The sequence below is a fragment of the Lynx canadensis genome, chromosome C2 (assembly GCF_007474595.2).
Source record: "Lynx canadensis isolate LIC74 chromosome C2, mLynCan4.pri.v2, whole genome shotgun sequence".
In the NCBI taxonomy this organism is placed as follows: Eukaryota; Metazoa; Chordata; class Mammalia; order Carnivora; family Felidae; genus Lynx; species Lynx canadensis.
Genome location: NC_044311.2, coordinates 94,737,952 through 94,764,057, shown reverse-complemented (window position 1 = coordinate 94,764,057; position 26,106 = coordinate 94,737,952).

Below are 26,106 nucleotides of genomic sequence, written 5' to 3'. Positions count from 1 at the left end.
ATTGCCCCTGAGACTTTTACAGTGGTCTCACTCCCACATAATTAAGACGGCATTTTTTTTCAGCTTACCTTTAACAAATATGTCCAAAGCATTCAACATAGCTTTCATTAAAGAGCCAACTTCTTTTGCTCATTATTTGCTTGTTTTAAATAGTAATCGGTTAAATAAAGTAATTACAATAGCATATAAACCCAGCATAAATGTTTGGAACAAAGACTTGACACTTGATAAACATATACTTTTGTTAATGGGAGAAGAAGAACATGGTATGGTAAAGAGGTCTACTAATCAGTGGGCCTCGATCAGAATAGAGGAACAGAGTGATGGTTAATTGATGAATGGGGTAAGTACAGTTGGGTAAGGGATCTTTTACTGTAACACAAATACCTAGAGATAGTTGTAACACTCCCTAGAGATAGTTGTCACTATATCCATAACGTCAAAATGCATAAAGATTTTTGATATAGAGGAACAAAGAATGTTTACAACAACAAAAAGGGAATCCAAATACTGGCCTCAAATGTATTCCCAAATTTGATATTTTGTTAACAAACAGGTACTTGTATTTACCTATCTATAAAATATACCTAAGCTTACTATTGGTTGTACAAATAATTAATTCCTACCATCATTAAATGTTATTCATTTTACTTTTATTATTTATGAAATGAAAGGAATACTGGATAAATCAAGACACACATATATATGATATTGATCATATATCATTTAGAGAGAGAGAGAGAGAAATTGTGAAGGTGCATAAGAAATAGAGATAAGTGACACATGACCACTGTCCTCACAGACATACGATTTAGTAGGAGGAACAAGAACACAATAAATCAATGACTGATGTAAAAAGAGGGGACAGAAAATATCATCATACTTGTTTAGATTTTTTTAAATACACCTTTAAATGAAATCCCAGTACCTTTCAGTGTTCCTTGGCTGGATGCTCTGGTCAGGCCACTGTGGCTGTGCGTAGAACACAACCATAACGCCAGGTATTATTTGTAATAAATGTTTGTATTCATACAGCTAGGCTAGGACTCCCTGTACACCTTGTGTCAGACAGCCAAGATTTCTCCAAGAGCTTTTTAGAGCAGGGTGGGCATAGGTGTTGGTATCTGCAATTACGTTGAATGCATCAAATGCACGATTGTTATCAGTGACTTGCTGGTGGAATGAGTATGTCACACATTCATGGGTCTTTCCATGTATGTCGGTATACATTTTTATGCCCTGCGTGTGTGTGTTTGCAGTCATAGTGGAGTGGGAGAATTGCATTTCTCTTTGAGAAATCATCATTTATCAAGTTAGACTGACTATCAGTCCGGAACTGCTTTCAAGGTCAAGGACTGCCGAATGTCCAGAAATGAGATTTCTCATGGATGGGTGCCGTAGTCTATCAAGAGCTTGATGAATGTTCTCACACCTGGCCAGGCTGATAGACTGAGCAAACTGGATTTAGATTCCTTATTCGCCTGTTACCTGGTGACTGGCAGATCCTATCCCAATTTTGGCTTCTGACCTTTGCACAGTGGACTTTTTCTTCCAAATTTTGTTTCAGGGCCACTATTATTTTTATGGTCCACTTCACTAGATTTCTATCTCCTCTGCTCCTCTCTCATGGTCTTCACTATCCCATGTTTAACAGCTCTCTCTGGCTTGTGCTCACTCTCTCTGCCGTTTCCAGTGTGTATGGGAGTGTGATGTCTAACGATGCAAACCCAATTTCAGTTTAACCTGTGCAACACAGACCGTCCGGTTCTTCCTTCACTCTCCTTTGGCAGCATAAGGGTAGAGGCTATGAAAATAAGATTTAATCCTTCCTTATCTATTTATAATGTTTTCTTCCTTATACATTAACTTATTTCTTTCCCATTTAATTTTTCCTCTGCATCCTTTTTTTTCAAAAGATTTTAAAATGGCAAAAAATATGACGTTACAGCATATTGAAATGTAACATCCTACATGGAAACGATGTGAACATGATAGAGTCGATATCCTGCCCCAAATGTCTTCTTCTCTATGCCTTTTCCCTTACTGCAGGTTAATCATTTAAGGCAAAACTTACAGGTGTAACATTCTTCCCTTAACACTAACTACCCTTGTAGTGACCCCTCCTTTCTGCCAAACCATATTGTTTGCATTGTTCATTTGTCTCACAGTCATATATTGCCTTATACTCTTCCTTTTGTTATAATATATTCTTTGCACTTTACAATTTTAGTATTTAAGTAGGATCCCTTAAGTTATCGAACTAATATCATTAAAACTATAAACAGACACTGTCATAATTTGTCCCTTCCTTTTTTGTGACTTTTCCTGAGGGTTACCTTTTATTACTATCTAGACTACAAGCTCCATGATAAGCAAAAATTAAGCATTATGTATAATAATCTTAGAGTTTAACAAGTTCTGAGTTCAATAAAGTACTTCTGGAATGAAGAAACCATAAAAGAGAGATCTACAGTATGTGAAACTGGAAAGGACAGATAATACATATAGGAGTAACAAATGTCAGTTCCCTGGTTTAATAAACAGAGCTAACTATATCCATCTGTCAACTTCACACGGTGGCGTGAGAATCAAATGAATTATTTAACTATAAAAATTCTAATACTTCTGCTCCTCCGAAGATGCCTTTTACTATCACTCACCTTCATTGTTTGAAAAGCTTCTTTACCCAAACTGTATGTATTCATTAATAAGTAACATATGTCCTTACTCTTTATTAATCAAATAAATACATACCTTACCATGCAGTAAAAATAATCAATTACTGCAATAGTATCCATAGATTATTTTTAAATATTGTAAACAATTCACAATTGCTAACTTTATGAGCTCCCGGTGGGCCTAGGACATCAGATTGGGAATATGTGTTCTAAGGGTATTATTATTTTATTATTTATTATTTTTAGCAATATTAATAATAATTGCTTGCTCAAGACACCAGTTTCCAGCCACTCTCGCAATTATCACTGGCTTTGAATTTCTCTTTTCTGGGACGATGTACAAAATGCTAAATGGATAACTAGAGAGGCAAGAAAGGACCATAAATGCCTTATCCTGTTTCACTTGCCTGACCATGTTGTTGAGAGGTCTTCTCTCTTACTCTCTCACTGCAAATTTACAAACTGGTTGTTAGGCCATCATCATTGAACTGCTTTTAGACCAACACATAGAGAAACATTTAAAATAGCAAAAAAATTTTAAAAAGCTATTCCCCAACTATTACAAATTACCCTTAATCTAAATTAGACTCATCCTTATGTTCCTTGGAAATTCACCAGCGTGTGTATGTCATTTAAGGTTTAGGTGCTGGGACTCTCCCGTGTGTAAATCTTCCTTCACGTCCAGGGAGCCTGATGCTGTGTCTTTTTGATAGCAATCAGTTCTGGGATAATACATGTTTGAATCTGAGTCAACTCCAATACAATGCCAAAAATTGCAGAAGAGGAATTGAAGAAGACTACATCACTAATAGAGGAAAAATCATCTTTAAACTGTAAAAAGGTTTTTCGTCAGAAAACCTGCACCTATTTGCTAGGTGAAAGCAAAATCTTTCCATAATCCATGCATACATCATGGGCTAGAATTCAAGAAAGCTATGGTTTTATGTCTGTCCATTTCTACGCTGATACCATTCACGCCTGGGCCTTTTGAGTGGCCCCTTCCTAAAGAAAGAGCAGTTGGCCATGATAATGAATAAATATGAATTAAATGCCCCACCCAAAATAGGCCAAAAATTGTCAAAACTGGTGGTATTAATTATCCAAATGTTGACATCTAATTTACCCTAATAGTTTCAAATACAAAGCACACAAGTAATTTGACTTGAAAACAGCTTATCTAAGTTAGCATTTTTTAGACACTACTGGCATTTCAGGCATTACTGGTCAGGGTCTTCCTCTCAAGGAGGTGACAGCAGCATTAGAAGCGAGGAAGCAAGACAGAGACGGTTTGTAAAGTGTTTGTTAATGCCACATCTCTTTCTGCTTCATTCATTTTCTAGTGTTTATTTACATCTCTGGCAAGGATAAGGGTCAGGAAGGTATTTGTAGGGTTGTGTAAGGACCAGCTATTTAAACACATCTCATTTCCACTTAATCAAAAATGCCTTAGCGGAGTTGGAATTCAAGGATAGTTTTGAAGGAGACAAGAAAGATGATTTGACTGACTCATTCTGATATTGAAGTAGACTACTTAGCCATCTGTTCTCATCTGAAGGTATCAGGCTGAAGTTGGCAGGAGTGGCTGCAATTGTTGGTATGAGTGCACTAGAGAGCCATGCTGCTATGGAAACAACATCCCCTGCGTTTACATTACACCTTGTAGAGGTCTTGGCACCAAGAGTGACCGCCTAAAGCAAGAAAGTAATACAAGGAATTACAGAAAGCTATCCAATAATATTTAGTCTCTACAAATGGAGGGTACTAATTGCTAGGACAGATTTTTAGCCAACTGTGATGTAAAAAGGAAGTCATTGTACAGGTAAATGCATCCACATAAGGATTTAATACTCTGTGATTGCAGAAAGGAGTCTTATGAAATATGTATTCCAGTCACTTACCTTCTTCCCAGAAATAAACTATGAGTGGATCAAAACGAAGGCTATCTGTTATCAGATTTTTTTTAAATTCATCTTGGACCAACGATATAAAAAATTACAGAATGTGTTTGTCCACATTGGAGGCAAGAAAATTCAACACAAACATCATTAAGCTCAAGGCTAAGTCTGAAAGAGATACTGAAACTTCACGGTAGGGTCCCTGACCTCTAAACATGAAAGCTGGATTGTTATAGAAAATATTTCAGCTATTCTCCATTACCCTAGAGAGACACACAGAGACACAGAGAGAATATCAGTAACTTTCTGTTGTAGAAATTGTTAGTTAAAAATGTTTTTTTTAAGAATTATGAGTTTAATAAAAATAAAACTGGGAAGTACTAAGAAATGAAAAGAATGAAAAAGATTATCTCATAGACATACCTCAAAGTCAACCTCTATGCCATTTTGGAGTATTTTCTCTCTCTCTCTTTCTTTTAACCCTCTGACTATGTTTAAATAACAGCATTTTATATTACTGAGGATTTGACTCACTTTAATTCAACTTGGAAGAAAAAAAATACCCGGAAGAAAGAATTGAGTGCAGGTGCAATATATTTAAATCATCCCCCATCCTTACAGACCATACCTTGTCAGATTCCACTGATACCCCAGAGACTGTCACAACTAAAAGGAATCTCAGCAGCTGTCAGTTACAAATGCCTTGTTTAGGGGCACCTGAGTGGCTAAGTTGGTTAAGCCTCTTGATTAAAGCCTCTTGGTTTTGACTCAGGTCATGATCTCACGGATCATGAGGTCCAGCCCTGCATCCAGCTCTGTACTGACACTGTGGAGCCCGCTTGGGATTCTCTCTCTCTCCCTCTCTCTGCCCCTCCCCTGCCCTTGCTCTGTCTCTCTCAAAATAAATTAACGTCTAAAAAAACCAAACAAATGCCTTATTTTATACATGAGGAAACTGATGTCCAAAGAAGAGAAGTTACTTGCAAAGGTCAAACAATTATTGAATGGTTAACTTAGACTCACATCATTTTCAAAGCAGCCTAAATGCCACTAATTGACTCTACTTTTTTGTTTTGAAACAATCTTCAAAATTTGTGACTAATTTGTGAATATCTTATATCAAGTTGTTCTTTTCCTAGTCTTTCTAGTCTGTTTCTTTTCCCACATGAAAGGGATTGTAACCTACATTGTATCCTCTACTGCCTGGGCCAGACCAATTTCCCAGCCATTCTGTTCAGTTTCATCTTAGTGAGAAGACAGTGCTCTCCCCCACCCTCCTCTCTTTGCACAAGGTATTCAAGCCCAGGTTAGAGGGGAAAATGACATTTTCAGAACGCCTGAATGGCAAACTGTCTAAAGTAGATGAATAAACTCATTGGAAGAAGCAGTAGTCCATACCTGAAGGCATTTCAAACTTAGAATCTCTACATTCCACTCCTGGACTTAACACAAAAACTTCTTTTCCCTCAAAACTCCACAGCTCGAGTTGGCTTCTGTCCTTCCCTCCTATCAGGCCTTCTCCCATTCAATTTCTAAGTCTCTTTTCCCCTTTCCCTTCCCCAAACTCAGTATCTTGGATCACACAGATTGCTATAACAAAATACTGCACACTTGGTGGCTTAAAAAACAACAGAAAATTCCTTCTCAAAGTTCTGGGGGCTGGAAGTCTGAGATCAGGGTGCAGCACAGTCAGGTGAGGAAACTCTTCCAATCAGACTGCTCACTTCTCTTGTCCTCATGAGGTGGAAGAGGCAAAGCCTCTTTTCTACGGGCATCAGTCTCATTCATATGTGATCTACCCTCAGGACCTAATCACCTCTCAAAAGCTCTGCCTTCTAGGATGATCACATTCGGAATTAGGATTTCAACATATGAATTTGGGGGTCACAGAAACATTCAGACCGTAGCTCTCTGTCTTACCTGATTTCTTGGAGAGAAATGACCAATATGGGAAGCATCTTGTAGCTCCTTACTTCAGCTCCAGTGGAGGCTGAGAGAGAAAATTGCTACCAGAGTAAAAGAGGGTGGAAATACGCAGAAAGGCGGGGGGGGGGGGGGGAGGGAATCAGTATCTGAGATTTAAGCCTACCACAAGATTGTATTCAACCAAAAGATAGAAAAGCTAGAGCAGAAAATATTTTTTTAGATATTTTTTAGATGAGGGACTCAAGGTTTAGAAAGATCAAGTTATTTGTGTTTGTGCATGATCACCCAAGGCACTATAGTTTACTTCATCTAGTAATAAGGTTCTGACAACCTCTGTGGCATGCAAGTGTCAACACTTCTTGCGTTATGAAATCATCTGATTTAAAATAGTAATTACATTTGGAGGTATGCACTTACACTTCTGAAATGCTCAGACTCACCAGGGGCCTAAGCCAATAATGTTTCCTACAGAATTTGTGGCTTTTCTTTGCAATGGTTGGCCAAAGACTTAAATCTCAATCTCCCAGCATATCTCTACATATCTACGTGCTTTCAGAGAACATACCCTGTAGTGCTGTAATAATAAACTTGAGTTTGCTGAACCCCAATGCTTTTTAGGGAGCTACAGTGCAAATGTTAAGTATCAAGCATGCAAGGGTAGGCCACAATAAGCAAGAGAACATGTTCACAATAGTGATGCCTGGGTGGCTCGATCAGTTAAGCGTCTGACTTTGGCTCAGGGCATGATATTATGGTTCATAAGTTTGAGCCTCACATGCTTCTCTCTCTCTCTGCCCCTGTGGGATTCTCTCTGTCTTGCTCTCTCTCTGTCCCTTGCTCACTTGTGCCCTCTCTCTCTCAAAATAAAATAAAATAAAATAAAATAAAATAAAATAAAATAAAATAAAATAAAAGGTATCTGGTACTCAATAAATTGTGGCAATTATTTTTAAAAAGGTTGGGGTGCCTGGGTGGCTCAGTCAGTTAAGTGTCCAACTGTTGGTTTTGGCTTAGGTCATGATCTCACAGTTTCGTGAGTTCAAACCCCATGCTGGACTCTGCACTGGCAGTGTGGAGCCTGCTTGGGATTCTCTCTCTCTCTCTCTCTCTCTCTCTCTCTCTCTCTCTCTCTCTCCCTTTCCCTCTCCCTCTCCTTCTCTCTCTGCCCCTCCCCCATTCTCATGGTCTCTGCCCCTCTCAAAATGAATAAATTAATTAAAAAAAAAAAAGAAGAGAGAGAACATGTCCACAATAGACAAAGGAATAAAAGGGGCTACCTTCCATTTACCCTTCCTTTTTGCTATACCTACTTACCTCTTATGATGAATTTGTGTTTATTCCAGTAAAGTTATCCATATCCCTAAATATATGATAATTTACATTAAGTTAAGAACCATTTAGCCGTATGCCTGCCCTCATCATCAGAATATTCCACAGTTGTCAGTTATTCTCAGATATATCAAGGACTAGTTTATGGTTTACTCTATACCTAATTCCAATAGATCTCTCCCTGAGATCAGGATGTTTTATTTTTCATAGCTGCAGCTTAAAATATACTTTTATAGAGTCATTTCCAAGGTCTCATAGTCACAACATCTCTCTTGTGGATTATGGCAATAGCTTCCTGAACTCCTATACTCTAGTCCCCAACAGCTATTTTCTGCACAGTAGCTGGAGCGATCCTTTGAAAACATTAATCTGATCATGTTACACCCTTACTGAAAGCACTATAATGACTTTCCATCACTTCAGTGTAAGATCAAAGCCCTTTACCTGATCTGGTCCCTCTTTATCTCTCTGACCTTACTTGACAGAGACTCATCCCTGTCTTTCTGAACATGTGCTTGCCTCAGGGCCTTCCTTGATAGGGCTCGTCTCTCTGAACTGTTTTCCCAAATGGCTTACTCCTTCAACTCTTTCTAGCATGCTCAACTACTGCTTCCTCAGACAGGTCCTCCTTGAATACCTTCTCTAAAATAGCAAAAGCCTTGTTGGTTTTTAAGCTGGCCAAGAGAGACAAAAGAAAGAGGCAGGTCATTCCAGATTGTAGGTGGCAGGTTTAAGGACCAAGGGAATTTACATATGAAGCCTGTCTTTGAGGGGCCACAAGGTGAGTAGATCTCTGTGCCCAACTGCCAGAATCTTAAAAGTTTATGTAGAGGCCTCCACTGGGTTTTTTTCACATATACCATCCAGATGGTCCCAACAACACATTGCTCTCTCAAGGCTGCATCTTTCAAAATGGCTCCCACTGTGGGAATGGTGAAAAAAATGTACATTCCAAGGACGGGGAAGGGGGTGGGAAGTCTCTGATTACCCAGGTCCAGCTCTTCAATCAGCCAGTGGTCATGTTCTATGGATAACCTCCTCCAACCATCCCCACCATCACTCTTTTTTTTCCTCTCCTTTTTTCTCCCAAATCAACTTTTTACCACTTGATGTTATAATATGTGCCTCAACCTTCCTGCTCCACAAGGGCAAGTGCTTTTTCTGTTAGTTCACTGACAAAAATTCTTAGTATTTATTAGTTGCTCAACAAGGATTTGTGAAATGGCTGCATAAAGTGTGTTGTTTCTTCTGACATTGCACAGTCCATTTTAAAAATATTTGTACTGGTCATTTGCTACTCCCATACTTTGAACCAGTACATTTGTTTTTAAATGTGATGAAAATAATTTATCACTGTGTGACAGTTAATGTTTAATTTATTTTATATACATATGGAGTTAAGAAACTTTCCTGTATTTGCATCTCTGTGTCTTTATATACTTTATAGAGTAGGAGAGAAAAGGGTAGGGTTAACAAAGGCACACTGAAAACAGAATCTCAATTACTACTCCACTCATCTTTACCAAAGTCTAATGCTTGGGAGGGTCATATAATCATCTATCGGGTATGCCTTGATGAGAAAAAACAAAAATAAAAGGTTGAGAACTTTCTTCAAAGTAATGATTTTTTGACTTCATGTGTGGTATGAACATTGATATGAGGATTCCTTAAAATAAATCCATAACCCCTTTGGGCACCTGGGTGTCTCAGTCAGTTAAGCATCCAACTTTTAATTTAGGCTTAGGTCATGATCTCACAGTTCATGAGATCAAGACCCACATTAGCTCTGTGCTGACAGTGTAGATAGAGCCTGTTTGGGATTCTCTCTCTCCCTCTCTCTACCCCTCCCTCATTCATGCTCCCTTTCTCTCAAAATAAAAAGATAAACATTATTTTTTTTAATAAATAAATCTATAGCCCCTCAAAAATTTTGGCCCATAAATATGGAGATCACTGCCCTTAACATTTCTAAAGGCCAAATTTCCACTATATAACATGATTTATAAACATCATCTAATGTTTTTAACACACAGTGCGTATTCAGAAGTGTTATTTCTCCTTCTCTCACCTTTACCATGATTTTCTTAACTGTGACAGGGAAGAAAGAAATGTTAGTAAGTTATAAGTCTTCTTTTATTGAAAAGTAATGAGTCAAGTGAGGGAAAATATTAACAAAATGACTAACATTATCTACATAATAAATGCCAAGTTGCAGGAGAATGAGGAACGCCTGAAGAAGTTTATGGAGGCTGAGTAGAAGGAGAGATTTGCCAAATTGGGAGATGAGGAGATGACACTTAGAGGCAGTAGGGAGTGGACAGTTGCCAAACAAGTGAAATAATTAGCGAGTTCTTGGAAGAGAGGCTTTCTACAAGTTTAAGAAGCATTGTAATTGGAATGCCCTTTGTAAAATTTTTGGAGAAAATTTATAGTCAAGATTCACACTGCTCTCAATTAATCTTCTGTTGCTGAATTCTGGTTTTTTGTTTGTTTAACTGGAAATCATTTCTGAGGCCATGCTCAAACTAAGAGCAAGCCAACCTGTCTTCACCACCCTCCATCCCCAGAAGAAATTTAAATTTTCTGAGTGCATAGAATTTCTAGATGGAACTTGGATGGGCAATATAATGCTGAATTTGAAAAGATTCCTGGAATTATTCTACATGAATCCCACTCAAAGAAGAAGGACAATTAAAGAAACTGGTTTTTAAAGAGCAAAAGGTATTACAAATACATATTGTCTCTCTTTGCAGAGGCCTATAATATGCTGACAAAAATATGTGTAATACTTTACTATTTGATCCACCACCCAATAAATGAGGAAGCCAGAGTGGCTAAGTTTATCCATGCCACAAAGCAATGAGGCAGTGAGGAAGGGAAAAGTTCTGTGGAACCTGTATATATAGGTGAAGAGAGGGTTTAGAGTGAAAGAAAATACACATGAAAGGTTCTGACACAGAGAACCAAAGAAAGCAGAATTTTAGAAATTTTGTGCTATGTTCAAATTGAGATCTGTCTGTTGATACTTTCAGAAAGAGACCGCATTAAATAACCAAATTGGTTTTGGTTATTTAAAAAAAGATAAATCTTTGCTGAGACTGGCTTCAAGGTAAGATCCTACTAGGCTGACGTTATGCATAGGACAAAGAAAGAAGCATATTTTACTTTGTCTTTTTTAAGCCCCTTTTATCCCCCTTACCTACAGGTAAACTTTAAGAGGGTCAAGTTTCTCTATCTATCCACAGAATCTGTGACAATACCTGGCACAAAATACACAATGGATTAACTAATGAAAGATTAAGTTGATCTAACTTTTAAGGAGGAAAAAAAAAAAACAATTGATTGCTATTGTCTATATTGACAGGGTTCATTTATTTTGGACACTTAAGAGGCCTAGAATAACTTTATTTTAATTTTCTGACAAGAAAGCACATATTGAAAAAGAATCAGGAATTATGAATGATGATGTTCATGTCAGAAAGTGGTCAACTGAGTGGCTATTCATATATTTATCAGAAAGTTGGTTTCTCGCCATTTTATTTCCATCCAGCCACCAGTAGAAGCAGTACTTATGAATATTTTATTGAATAGCTTTCATTTTAACATAAGCAGTAAGTAGGAGAGCAGATGCTTCTGCATCTACGGGATTGCCTTTGTGATGGAGCCAAATGCCAGGGCTGATTTGGCAAGAACTTTAATATTGGCTAGGTCTCAGGATCAACTGTCCTCATCAGAATTTATTATTTTTTTCAAGTTATCATATAATAACTTTTAAATATTTTATTAACTAGTCTGAAGAAAGCCTACTTCCTCCCAATTCTCAACTAAACACAGCATAATTTTGTGATAATTAGTTGACAGCTCCCCTTCTGAACACCCGACTGTGCTATATATACTCTATTCAGCCTTCTTCATAAGAGGCCACTTCCTCACGATCACGTGGCCTCACCCCACACCTCTTGACCTTTCATGATTCCTGGTGATTGATGGGGGAAACTCTGGTCCAACTTAAATTCCACTATTTCCTTTCTCCCTCCTCAGGGTCTTTACTTTGCTGCCTCCGTTCACTTGATATAGCTCAATTAATTCTACCCTGGGCAATTTTTATTTTACACCTGTAAAAAGTATGATTTATCTCTACTAGTGCTGCAGTATATTTGGTGACACAGGTTTCTGAGGGAGGTGACATGGGGACATTCATGCTGAGTTAAATTCTCCACATTCTTTTTTAAGTTTATTTATTTAGAGAGAGAGCAAATGCATGAGTGAGTGAGGGGTAGAGAGCAAGGGAGAGAGAGAATGCCAAGCAGGCTCCATGCTGTCAGCACAGAGCCTGACACAGGGCTCAGCTCTCTCAATCTCACAAACCATGAGATCATGACCTGAACTCAAATCAAGAGTTGATGCTTAACCCACTGAGCCACTCAGGTACAAATTCCTGGTCTTAACCCAGTGAGATGGGCTGTAACATAAACCAAATACAGTGTGTTAAACGAGTAAGTTTATTTTTATTATGTGAGAATCCCAGAAGTCTAATGCAGGGTAGATTTAGTAACCCAACCATGAGGGATGACTTCCATCAGCCTTCTCATCATAGTTGTAAGGTGGTTCAGAGGTTCTTGCCCTCATACCATATCCAGCCAAGAAAAATAAAAAAGGAACAAGTACAACTAGCAGATGTCCACTTGCATCTCATTAGCCAGAAGTCTGTCACACAGCCAAACCTAACAGGATGTTGATTGGACCAATCTACAGTTTTTGACACACCCACCTTACCACTTCCTCTAAAGGCCTAGGCTTAATGCTTCTGCCTTAATATTTCACTTAGCTCTCCAGAACTGAGGGCATCTCTGAAATGGAAGGACTTCTCCATTTTACTAATCCAGTAGCAGAAAAAAGAACTCAGACAAGAGGGAGGATAATTTGTATCACTTTATTTCTCCCACCAAGTCCACCATTGCAGAGCACCATTTAGAAGCACATTCCAATCTTAATGCTCTCACTAGATTCTTTTTTTGTTGTTTTTTCATTTTTGTTTATTTGTGTCTTTGTTTATTTATTTAGAGAGAGTGCCAGCAGAAGAGGGGCAGAGAGAGAGGGAGGGAGAGAATCCCAAGCAGGCTCCGCACTGTCAGTGCAGAGCCTGACTTGGGGCTCAAACTCATGAATGTGACATCATGACCTGAGCCAAAATCAAGGGTTGGATGCCTAACCAACTGAGCTACCCAGGTGCCCCTTGATAACCTCACTTGACTTTTGACATATTGTTGTCTATCTTTTCTAAGGAAGAGGATTTACTTCTGAAAATAGGGAAGACTCACCTCAAAACTATATTCTGAATGTCTGACTAGTATCCTAGAATGTTAGTTCCAAGCACGAGTGCATTGTTTATGATTGTACACATCTCATCTACTTTTTATCTTTATCCTGACTCTCAGTAATATTGAAGGACCAGCATGTTTAAAACAAAAAACAAACAAAAAAAGGAATTTATTTTTTCTAAATTTCAAAGCCAGATTAATATTTTGCCTGACTTTTAAACAAATATTGTTTGGAGCGCCTCAGTGGCTCAGTTAGTCAAGCGTCCAACTTCAGCTCAGGTCATGATCTCACAGTTCCTGGGTTCGAGCCCCACAGCAGGCTCTGTGCTGACAGCTCAGAGCCTGAAGCCTGTTTCAGATTCTGTGTCTCCCTCTCTGCCCCTCTCCACTCATGTTCTGTCTCTGTCTCTCAAAAATAAATAAATATTGAAAAAAAATTAAACAAATACTGTTCAATGTAGGAATTTGTTTGGCCTTGATAGTGTTCTTTTCCTCCAACTTTTTATTTTAGAAAAGTTGCTAAAAGGGAACAAAAAACACCCTTATATCCTTCATTTACATCCACCAGTTTTTAATATTTTGCCATTTCTATAAAAGCATATAGCTTTAAGACTTGGGATATTCTTTTACATAGCCATAATACAATGTTCACATTAAAGGAATTTAATACTGATTTGTTATTATCATATATTGCCCATTCTCTAATTTCTCTTATAATCCCAATATGTTCCATATGTCTTTTTCCCCTCCTTCAGAACTCGATCAACAACATTAATTGTTATCACTCTCCTGTCTACTGTAATCAAGAATAGTTCATTGTTTTGTTGTTTTGTTTTTTCTCTTTCATGGACCCTGATATTTTTTGAGAAAGGCAAGCCATTTGTTTGCAGAATGTCTCTCATTGGATTTGATTGTTTCCTCAAGATTAGATTCAGATTAAACCTTTTTAACAAGAATACTACACAGATGATTTTATATCATTTTCAGAGTCCCGAGTGCTCACCATTACACCATGGAACCACTTACATAATTTTCAGAACATCATATCAGGAGAAGGATGATACCGGTTTGTCCTGCTACTGGTGATATTAAATTCAATCATTTGGTAAAGGTAGTGTTCACCAAACTTCTACAGCATTATCTGTTCCCCTTTCTAATTAATAATTAATCTGTGGAGGTCATATGTTGAGACTGTGCAATTATCCTTTTCCCCAATGATCTTTAACCCAGTGGTCTTAGCATTCACTGCTGATTTATTCCTGAATTAATTCCTAAAATGTTGGCTGCAAGATGATGATTTTATAATTTTATTACTCCTCCTATATGTATTATTGGCATTTTTTTGTAAAAAAGAAGGTTCCCTTCACTCATTCCCTCCTGGGCCCTTTGAAAATTAGTATTGTTATGGTTCATGGATTTATTTCTTACTCAATGTGTTATAAACCATTTCTACTCTCTTTGAGGCTCAAATTATCCCAAATTTAGCCGGTGGGAGCCTCTCCAAACATGCTTTTCTGTACTCTTGACATATTCCTCTTGACATGTTTGAGAACTTTTTACTCTCTGACATAACAAAATGTCCAGACTCACCTTGTTTTCCTGCCACAGACCCAGAGCCAGCCAAGAAGCTCTCGTTCCTTTTAGAGGAGAATGGTATTTTTAAAATCAAGATCTAGGTGCTAAGTACTCTCAGTGCTACTGATGTACTATTGCTACTGGCTTTATCAGTGAACAGAGCTAGGAAATATGTATTTTGAAAATCATTAGCTCATTTTGACCAGCTCCAATTCAAACCCCAAGACACAGATTCTCAACTATAGAGAATGAACTGATAGTTACCAGAAGGTAAGTGGGGAGTGTGGGTGCCTTAAATGGGTGAGGGAGTGAACTTGTGATGAGCACCTGGTATTACATATGTAAGTGTTGAATCCCTAAACTGCACACATGAAACTAATATTACACTGTATCTTAACTAGCTAGAATTTAAATAAAAACTTAAAAAAAAAAGGTACACTTATCTTGGTGAATACTGAATAATATATAGAATTGTTGAATCATTATACTGTACACCTGAAAATAATATAACACTGTATGGTAATTAAACTGGAATATAAACAAATAATAAATACAACACTATAGTATTCTTTCTCTCCTCCCATTTTCTACTTCTAACTTGTTCCACAATTGGAAACAAATATGGCTGTAAAAATATCAGTATGTATATAGTTACTTGTTCAGTCATACAATGTACAAGAAATCTTCAGACTTAGTACACACATATCCCTACACTCACAAATGTATTAATTAAAGGTCAAGATTTCCTTTTGTCCTTAGAATATATCTCACCAGAAATAAAGCCGACATATTTTATGCAAAAGTTCCTTAGATTGATTCTTCTCTGTGTTTCTATCATTAGTTTGATATGCAATTAGGTATTTTCCTATATTTTCATCAGTTTGAAGGTTTTTTGCAATCCTTTGTTGAATTATTACTTCTTAATATAAAAAATAAGACATGGTTCAAAAGTGAAATCTATATAAAAATTCTCAACATCTTATTCCTTTCCTACCTTTTCTGTTTCCACACATCTTCTGAAGGTAACAAATTTAATCATTCTCTGATCTACCTTTTTCTGTATTTCTTTTACAAAACTAAGCAGATACACACATCTCTATGAATACAAACATACTCAACCATTTTTATTTCCCCCTTTCTCTTACGCAAAATATATACCATAACTCTACTTAAACCACATCACATGTAAAGATGTTTTCATTCTTTTTTGTATCTGCGCATTACTTAATTCTGTGAACATATTATTGTCAATAAACCTAATCACCAATTATTGGGCATATAGGTAACATTCCAATTGTTTGTTGTTATAAATGATATTACAATGAGTAAATTATACATTTTGTATTTGTGTGTTACTAAAGGTGTATTTTTAGGGTAAATTTCTGGAACTAAGATTCCTGGGTCAAAGGGTAGGTGGCTTTGCTATCTCCTGTATCACTAAATTTTCCTCCACAGGGGTTATACCATTTTTCAGTTCTAGCATCAGTATAATAGAGTACCTGTTTCCCCACAGGCTGAGCAACACCAAAGTATGTTATCAAACTGGCAAGTTTTTGCAAATTTAATAGGTAAGACACGAAGGTTTAATTCCAGTTATTTTTAGTCAAATTTATTGTAGGATGAATGAAGATACATGTCTTTTCAAGAGTTTAAAGGCCATTTTCTCATTCTTATTCTCCTACATCTTTTTTTCCTTATTTCCTTATTTCCCTTTTTTTTAGGTCTTGTTATTTCTTGGTTTCTTACGAATTTTTTGTATTTTTTCAGAATTTAACTTTTAGGATAAAAGTTAAATATTTCCTCTCCGTTTGGAATTTATTTTTTAACTTTATTTTTTTCCAAGCAAAAGATTGCTTTTGTATGTTCCTGAATTTACCAGTCTTTTCTTTAATTACATCAGGATATTGAGACTCAAATAGAAAGCGTTTGCGTGTTTCTAGATTATAGGGGAATTCATCTGTGTTTTATTCTACTCTGTGTACTTGTGTGGGTGTGTGTGTTTACATTTAGATTTTAATCCTTTTGGAGTTAATTCCTGTGGAATCTATGAGATATAAATTCAATATTCTTCTTTCCAAATGGCTATGCAATTAGCTGATAGCATTTATTAGTAAGCCTATATTTTCTACAATGACTAAGATGTTATCTTTATCCTATACTAAATTTCTATACATATTTGGGATGGTTTTCAGAACTTTCTATTCTGTTCTACCATTCTTTCTGTCCATTCATATGCTAATACACAACTGTCTCCATTACAGAAGCTTCATGGTGTGTTTTAAGATCTGATAAGTATGCACTGGCCTCCCACCCCATGGCTTTTCTTCAAGATTATATCCTTATTCTTGTACATTAAATAATGTGAATTTTTATTGAAATTGCATTAGATTCATATATTAACTGAAAGAAAATGGACATGCATATGATATTGAATCCCCAAACAAGGAATGTTTTTTACTTTTGCTCAAATCTATTTTTCTGTCTTTCACTTTCATGAGTGTTTTTCCTAAGCATTTTATATATTTTGTTGCAGTTTTTCTCATATTTTTACTGATTGTGTGGTTAAAGGCCTTGGTTTCTCTATGTTAATTTTTATATCCTATTGCATTATAAAATGTTTATTATATGAGTATGTTTTATAACCTATTCTCTGGCATTTTCAGAATATTGTCATGTCACTTACTATGACAAGTAAAGTAGCTATGTTTTACTACTTTTCCAATTTGATCAACAGTCCCATACAAGTAAGAGTCTTTGCCTTGTTCTTGATCTCGGTAGGAATGCTTTTATTATGTGCTTATATGTGTGCATTCTTTTTCCATTAAGTGTTATCAGAAAAAAATGGGTATCAATTGTGTCAAAGGCCTTCTGAGTAACTACAGTGTTTCTCCCCAGAAATTAATATAAATTCTCTTCATTAATATGTAAATATATGTTAAATAATGACCAAATAGTAAGCATCCTTACCTTTCAAGAATATAACCTCACTTCATCATGATGTATTATTTTCCAGAGATACTGTTCAATTCCATTTGCTAATGTTTTATTTAGGATATTTGCTTTAGTGTTCACAAGTAATATTTGTTTTTGTTTTGTTTTCTGCTACCATCAGATTCAGCAATTAATGTTACGTTTGTCTCATAAGAACTAATTTGGAAGTTTTCCTTCACTTTTGATGCTCTGGAACAATTTATGTTGCATTTAGGAACATCTAGATGTGAACCATTTCATACAATGTCCTTTTGGAACCTCCTAGGTTTGGTGCTTTCTTGCAGGGGGGATGAATTTTTTTTACACTTTCACTATTTTCCTGTGAAACTAGTCTATTTTACCTCTGTATGCAACAGGATTATTTTTAGTTAATTTCACATACCTGGGAAAATTTCTCTCTCATCTAAGCTTACAATGTACCTGCAGACAGTTACAAAGTATGGTTATGATTTTTGTTATTTCTCTGACTCAATAGCTTTTTTTCTTGTAGTTAATTATTTTTATATTTGTGACTTCTTGTTTTCTTTCTTTATTAGGCTAAATACTAGCATGTCTACTTTTGCTAACTTTTTAAAATAATGAGTATTTGGATATCAGATAAAGGGTTAGTATCCAAAATCTATAAAGAACTTATCAAACTCAATACCCAAAAAACAATTAATCCAGTGAAGAAATGGGCAAAAGACACGAATAGACACTTCTCCAAAGAAGACATCCAGATGGCCAACCGACACATGAAAAAATGCTCCATATCACTCATCATCAGGGAAATACAAATCAAAACCACAATGAGATACCACCTCACACCTGTCAAAATGGCTAACATTAACAACTCTGGCAACAACAGATGTTGGCAAGGATGCAGAGAAAGAGGATCTCTTTTGCACTGCTGGTGGGAATGCAAACTGGTGCAGCCACTCTGGAAAACAATATGGAGGTTCTTCAAAAAACTAAAAATGGAACTACCCTACGACCCAGCAATTGCACTACTAGGTATTTATCCAGGTATGCTCTTTCGAAGGGGCACATGCACCCCAATGTTTATAGCAGCACTATCAACAATAGCCAAAGTATGGAAAGAGCCTAAATGTCCATTGATGGATGAATGGATAAAGAATATGTGGTATACACGCGCACACACACACACACACACACACACACAATGGAGTATTACTCAGCAACCAAAAAGAATAAAATCTTGCCATTTGCAACTATGTGGATGGAACTAGAGGGTATTATGCTAAGCGAAATTAGTCAGAGAAAGACAAGTATCACATGACTTCACTCTATGGGGACTTTAAGACACAGAACAGATGAACACAAGGGAAGGGTAGAAAAATAATATAAAAACAGGGAGGGGGACAAAACATAAGAGACTCTTAAATATGGAGAACAAACAGAGGGTTACTGGAATGGTAGTGGGAGGGGATATGGGCTAAATTGGTAAGGGGCATTAAGGGATTTACTTCTGAAATCATTGTTGCACTATATGCTAACTAACTTGGATGTAAATTTAAAAAATGAAATAAAATATTAAAAGAATAATCAGTATTTGGATTTAACATTACTTTCAAATTTTTATTTGTCCCATCAACTTTTGTTTTTATATTAAGTCATTCCTTAGGTTTTGTTTTTTTAATATTTTATACATTTTTAGTTTCAAGTTGGGAAATTAAGAAACTATTTTTAATTTTGTACTTTTATTGATACAGATATTTAAGATTTTGAATAATCATCTGGAAAATGTTATAAATATAAGAAATAGATTCTGATATTTCATTAAGAATTGTATTACCAATTTTTAAAACATTTTTCACTTATGCTTTTCATTTCCCTTTTTGTCTAGAAATGTTGAATAAGGTGGTTTTCATTTTATTTTTCATCATTTTTACTGGGAAGAGCCTTTTTGGTTTTCCCCAGCATTTTATTATACATTATCGTATGTACAGAAGAGTGGAAAGAACTGTATAGTAAATATCCATATACCCACCACTGAAATTTTATTACTCTCGACATTTTTCTGTATAAGCTTTACCACATATTTATCTATTCATCCCCAAATTTAATTTATCAATTGATCTCTTTATGAATTTATCTATTCATCCATAATTTCATCTTACTTTTTAAAGTGTTTCAAAGTTAGTTTCAGATACCAGGACATACCAGCACTAAATAGTTCAGCATTTATATCATTAACTAAAATTGATTATTTGTTCATAGTTATTTTTGCTTTATTTGAAGTTAACTTACCGTGATATGAACCATCAATGAGTTTTGACATATGCATAGGTCTGTTATCCAAACACCTGTCAAGCTACATAGTATTTCCATCACCCCAAAATTTCCCTCATATCTCTATACAGTCAGTTTCCATTCCCCACACTTCAGAGGTAAACGGTTGATATTTTTTCACCATATAGTATTTTTTTTTGCCTGTTATAAAAATTTTTTAGATAGAAATATACAGTATATAGTCTTTACACATTAGTGTAAACTTTCTTTTACTCAACATAATTTTTAAGGTTCATTAAAGTTATTGACTGCATCGGTATTTCTCTTTTTCTTTCTTTCTTTTTTAATGACACCTAAGTCTCCCATTACATAAATATATCACAGCTTGTTTATCTGTTCTCTTGTTGATATATATTTGGATTGTTTCCAAGTTTTGACTATTATGAAAGAGCAGGTTTGAACATTTTTGTGCACATAGGTTTTCATTTCTCTTGGGTAAACACCTAGGGGTGCAATTGTTATGTCATAACATAGTTATGTATTTTCTCTTATAAGAAAATATAAGACATGGCACAGAAAGAAATTATTATAAAATAAAATGTAGACAAATTAGACATTATCAAGGTTTAAAATGTTTGCTTTCAAATGTCACCATTAAGAAAACAAACAGGCAAGGGGCGCCTGGGTGGCTTAGTAGGTTAAGCCGCTTATCCTTGACTCCTACTCAGGTCATGATCTCACAGTTTGTGAGTTTGAGCCCTGTGTTGGGCTCTGCATTTACAGCATGGAGCCTGCTTGGGATTTTCTGTCTCCTTTCCCTTGTCTCTGTCTCTCTCTCTCTCAAAATTAAATAAACTTAAAATAAAAAGAAAGAAAACAAACAGGCAAGTCATAAACTAAGAAAATATTTTCAAAATATCTGAGAATGGGTTTCCAAGAGATATATTTATATCTATTAAATATGTATCTAATATACCTATATATCTCACTACATATGTATATAGATATATAATAGATGCCTTTGTAGGTATACTATACCTATATCTACATATAGACATACTATATATATCTACATATATAGTATGTCTATATAGGCATACTAATATCTAATATATATCACACATAAATCATATATGTATTATATACATACAATAATATATATTAAAATACAAAAACAATATACACAAAGCAATAAAAAAAAACGGTAAAAAATTTCAACAGACATTTCAAAATAGAACAATGTGAATGGCAAATAAATACACGAAAAAGAGTTCAACATTATCAGTCATCAGCAAAATGCAAATTAAAACACTAATGGCCGAGACTTCTAGTTTCTGGTTCTGCAGGTAAGCAGCTTTTTAGTTCAGATTGAAAATCAACAATTCTTGTTGGAGCCATAAGAGAGGGGAGTAAATAGGGTAAATTACTGCTCCCAAGATAGGAAAGACAGCTGAGCAAATCAGGGAGTCATAGACAACCAGATTACTAGAGCAGAGACTATAAGAAGAAACTGTCTCTGGAACCAGGGCTCAGTTAGGAAAACCTGAACTTAATTGGTGAATTGCCAGAGGCTCAGTGTGGACAACTCCGAGAGTTAAAAATAGGAAACAGAATCCAGTCTTGGAGGTTTCCCACAATATTGTGAGATTTACCTTCAGGAACTTGACCAAATTCCTACAGTATTCAACATTAGAGAAAAATTCCCTCCTGCTTCTGGGAAGAGAGTTTGGGGGAAAGAATGATTTTGAAATTTGCCATAGCACTCAGTTCTTCTTAAGGAGGCTTGCCCTCCGGGGAAAAAGTTTAGCAATATAATATTAGCTAAAAAGAAGCAAATTAAGACTTTGGTTTTTCTGTTCTGCATATAAGAATCTTGGGAGTTGCCACTCTGTCCTAAGAACAAATAAAAAGCTGAACAGTCTGAAAAGTGAAGAAGGCTTGGATCCTTAAGAGAGGGGAGGACACAGACCAAACTGCTGCCCCCAAGATCAGAGAGCCAAACAGGTGAATAAAGGGAGGCAGGCTTACCCAGCAGGGACTTACTGGCTAAAACACCACAGGAACCAGGAGCGATTAGGAAAACCAGAACTGTAACTGATAAAGTGCTGGGAGCTCAGTGCAGACAACCTGACACTTAACAATTCCCAGCACCCAGTCATGAGGGGCCACAATACAGTAAGATTTACCTCTAGGAAATTAACTAGGTTCTCACAGTAAATATCAGAGAAGAATCCCCTCCAGCTTCAGGCAGGTCAAAGGAAAAAGGATCCATTTTGAAATACCCCAGAACCTCTGGTCTTCTTAACAAGGCCTGCCCTCAGGAGAAACTAGTTAAACAGAGACTTACCGACCTGGGGAAGGGAAATACCCAACTCCAGCCCACTAGAGTCAATCTGTCCCACCTGAGGGGGGAAGAACACTAAAACACCTGTGAGGTTTACAGATCAGAGGCATGGGCTCACTAAAAGACTAAGATCTAATCATAGGTCTATAAAATATTCCTTTTGCTCCAAACCTCATCACCATATTACCAAAGGTTTATTTATATCAGTTCCTCTTCCTCAGTACTCAGCTATCAAGGAAAAATTACAAGACATACCAAAAGGCAAATAACACTATTTAAAGAAATAGAGCAACCTCCAGAACCAGGTATGGTGCACTGTTAGAAACATTGCACTGGGGTTTTAAAACAACTATGATTAAGATGCGAAGGACACTAATGGATGAAATAGAAAGCATGCAAGAACAGATGACAATTTATAAGGAGACAGAAATTCTAAGAAAAAAAACAAAAAATACTAGAGATCAAAAAACTCTAACAGAAATTAAGAATGCCTTTGGCTGAGGAGAGAAACTCTGAGCTAGAGAATATATCAATAGTATCCTGGAAAACTAAAAAGCAAAGAGAATAAAGACTGAAAAACAAAACAGAAGATAACTACAAAAGATGAAACAAACAGAAGAGGAGCACCAGAAGGAAAAGAAAGGAATTGAAAAAAAAAATATTTAAAACAATAATGCCTGAGAATTTGCCCAAGTTAATATCAGACACCAAATCACAGATCCAGGAAGCTCAGAAAACACCAAGCAGGATAAATGCCAAGAAAACTAAAGCATAGCATATCATTTTCAAATTACAGAAAATCAAAGATACAGAAAAACATTCTGAAGGAACCAGAGGAGAAAAATACCTTAACATATAGAGGAACAAAAAACTCAATCTGCTCCTTGGAAACCACATAAAAACAGAGAATGGAGTGAAATGTTTAAAGTATTGAGAGGAAAAAAACCCCACCAGCCTAGAATTCTGTACCCTTCAAAATTATCCTTCAAAAGTTAATGAGAAAGAGTTTCTCAGACAAACAAAAATTTGTTGCTAGTAGATTTGCCTTGCAAGAAATTTTAAAAGAAGTTCTTTAAAGAGAAGGAAAACAATATAGGGCAAAAATTCACATCTACATAAGGTAAGGAAGAGCATCAAAGAAAAAATAAGCGAAGGTAAATCAAAAATGTAGTTTTGTTATTCTTAATTGATCTAATATATAAAATCTTATTTAAAACAAAAATAGAAAAATATATATGATTATGTATGCTTAGGTACATATTCTATATGTATATGCTTAGGTATGCTTATATATAAACAAAATAAATAACAGCAATGACATAAAGGATAAGAGGAAAGAATTAGTATTGTTTTGCCATTATAAGGTACTTAAACTACCATGAAGTGGTACAATTATTTGAAAGTGAATTGGATTGGTTGTAAATGTATATTGCAAACTGCGGAGCAATCACTAAAAGGGCTTTTTAAAAAAGTATAACTGGTATACTAAGAAAGGAAAGAAAACAGAATCAAATAAAATGCTCAGTTAAAACCATAAAAGGCAAAAAACAGTGGAAGACAAAAACAGGAAGAAAGAACAATAGCAACAAATAGAAAACAGTAACAAATATGGCAGATATTAATACCACTATATCATCAATCACTTTGAATGTCAATGGCCTAAATGCACCAATTAAAAAACAGAGACCTTCCTTCAGCATGGATCAAAAAACACTACCCAATTATATGTTGTCTATAATAAACTCACTTTAATTATAAAGACACATATAGATAAAAAGTAAATGGATGGAATAAAATATATTAAATGTAATCAAAAGAAAGCAGTAGCCCAAATCTGGAACACTGAAAACAATGCTGATTAAGGTGTGGAACAAGAAGTCTTAAACATTGCTGATGGGAATGCAAATGGTTCAGCCACTTTGGGAGACAGTTTGATGATTTTTTTTAATAAAACTAAACACATCCTTACTATATGGTCATGCAATCATGTTTCTTGAAATTTACCCAAAAGATTTGAAAACTGATAACTACACAAAAACCTGCACACATATGTATAAAAAAAAAACCTATTCATAATTTCCAAAGTTTAGAAGCAATCAAATGTCCTTCAGTAAGTGAATGGATAAATTGGGGTACATCCAGACAATGAAATATTATTCAGTGTTAAAAAGAAATGAGCTATAAAACCTTGAAAAGACATAGAGGAAACATAAATGAATATAACTATGTGAAAGAAACCGATCTGAAAAGGCAGCATACTGTATGATTTCAACTATATGACATTTCTGGAAAAAGCAAAACTCTACATACAATAAAAAGATCAGTGGTTGCCTGCAGTGGGGAGAAGAATAAATAGAGCACAGAAGATTTTTATGACATTGAAAATACTAGGTATGATACCATAATGATGCATACATGTAATGTTGTATTTGTCCAAACCCACAGAAGGTGCAGCATCAAGAGTAAATCATAAGGTAGGCTATAGATTTGGGGTGATTAAAATATGCTAGTGCAGGTTCATTAATTGTAACAAAGGTACCACCCTAGTAGGGATGTTAATAATGGGAGAGGCCAGGGGCTCCTGGGTGGCTCAGTCAGTTGAGCATCCAACTTCACCTCAGGTCATGATCACAGTGTTCATGAGTTTGAGCTCCACTTGGGGCTTGCTGTTGTCATCAAAGAGCCTGATTTGTATCTTCTGTCCTCACCTATCTGCCCCTTCCCTGCTTGCATGCACTCTCTCTCTCTCTCAAAAACAAAATAAACATAAAAAAATAATAATAATGGGAGAGGCCATGCATTTGTAGCGGCAGAGAATATGTGGGAAATCTCTGTAGCTTCCTCTCAATTTTGTTGGGAACCTAAAACTGCTTTGATGAAATACAGTCTTCATTTTATCTATTTATTTTTTAATTTTTCTTTTTTTGAGAGAGAGGGATAGAGAGTGAGCAGTGGAGGGGCAGAGAGAGAGGGAGGCAGAGAATCTCAAGCAGGCTCTGCACTATCAGCACAGAGCCTGACCCAGAGCTCCGACCCACGAACCGTGAGATCATAACCTGAGCCGAAATCAAGAGTTAGATGCTTAACTAACTGAGCCACCCAGGTGCCCCTAAATGCAGACTTAACTTTATTAAAAGCCACATTTTCCAAAGAAGACATACAGATGGCCATAAAAAGATACTCACAGGTACATAAAAAGATACATAAAAAGATGCTCAACTTCATTAATCATCATGGAAATGCAAATCAAAATCACAAGGAGATACATCTCACACCTGTTACAATGGCTAGTTCAAAACAAGACATAACGAATGTTGGCGAGAATGTGGAGAAAAGGAAACACTTGTGCACTTAGTAGGAATGTAAATTGGTGCAACTGCTGTGGAAAACAGTATGGTCATTCCTCAAAAAATGAAAGATAGAACTACTACACGATCCAGCAATTCCACTTCTGGGTTTTTATCCAAAGAAAATGAAAACACTAACGTGAAAAGATATATGCATTCATTACAGCATTCTTTACAATAGCTAAGCTACAGAAACAACGTAGGTGTCCATAGATCGATAAATGGATAAAGAAATTGTAGTATGCACACACACACACACAATGGAATATTATTGGAATATTATTCAGTCATTAGAAAAGAATGAAATCTTGCCATTTGAGACAAATATGGAGGGACCTCAAAGAATTATGTTACGTGAAGTAAGTCAGGCAGAAAAAGACAAATTCTGTATGATCTCTTTTATATGTGGAATATAAGAGCAACAACACCAACAAAACAAGCTCATATATACATAGTACAGATTGCTGG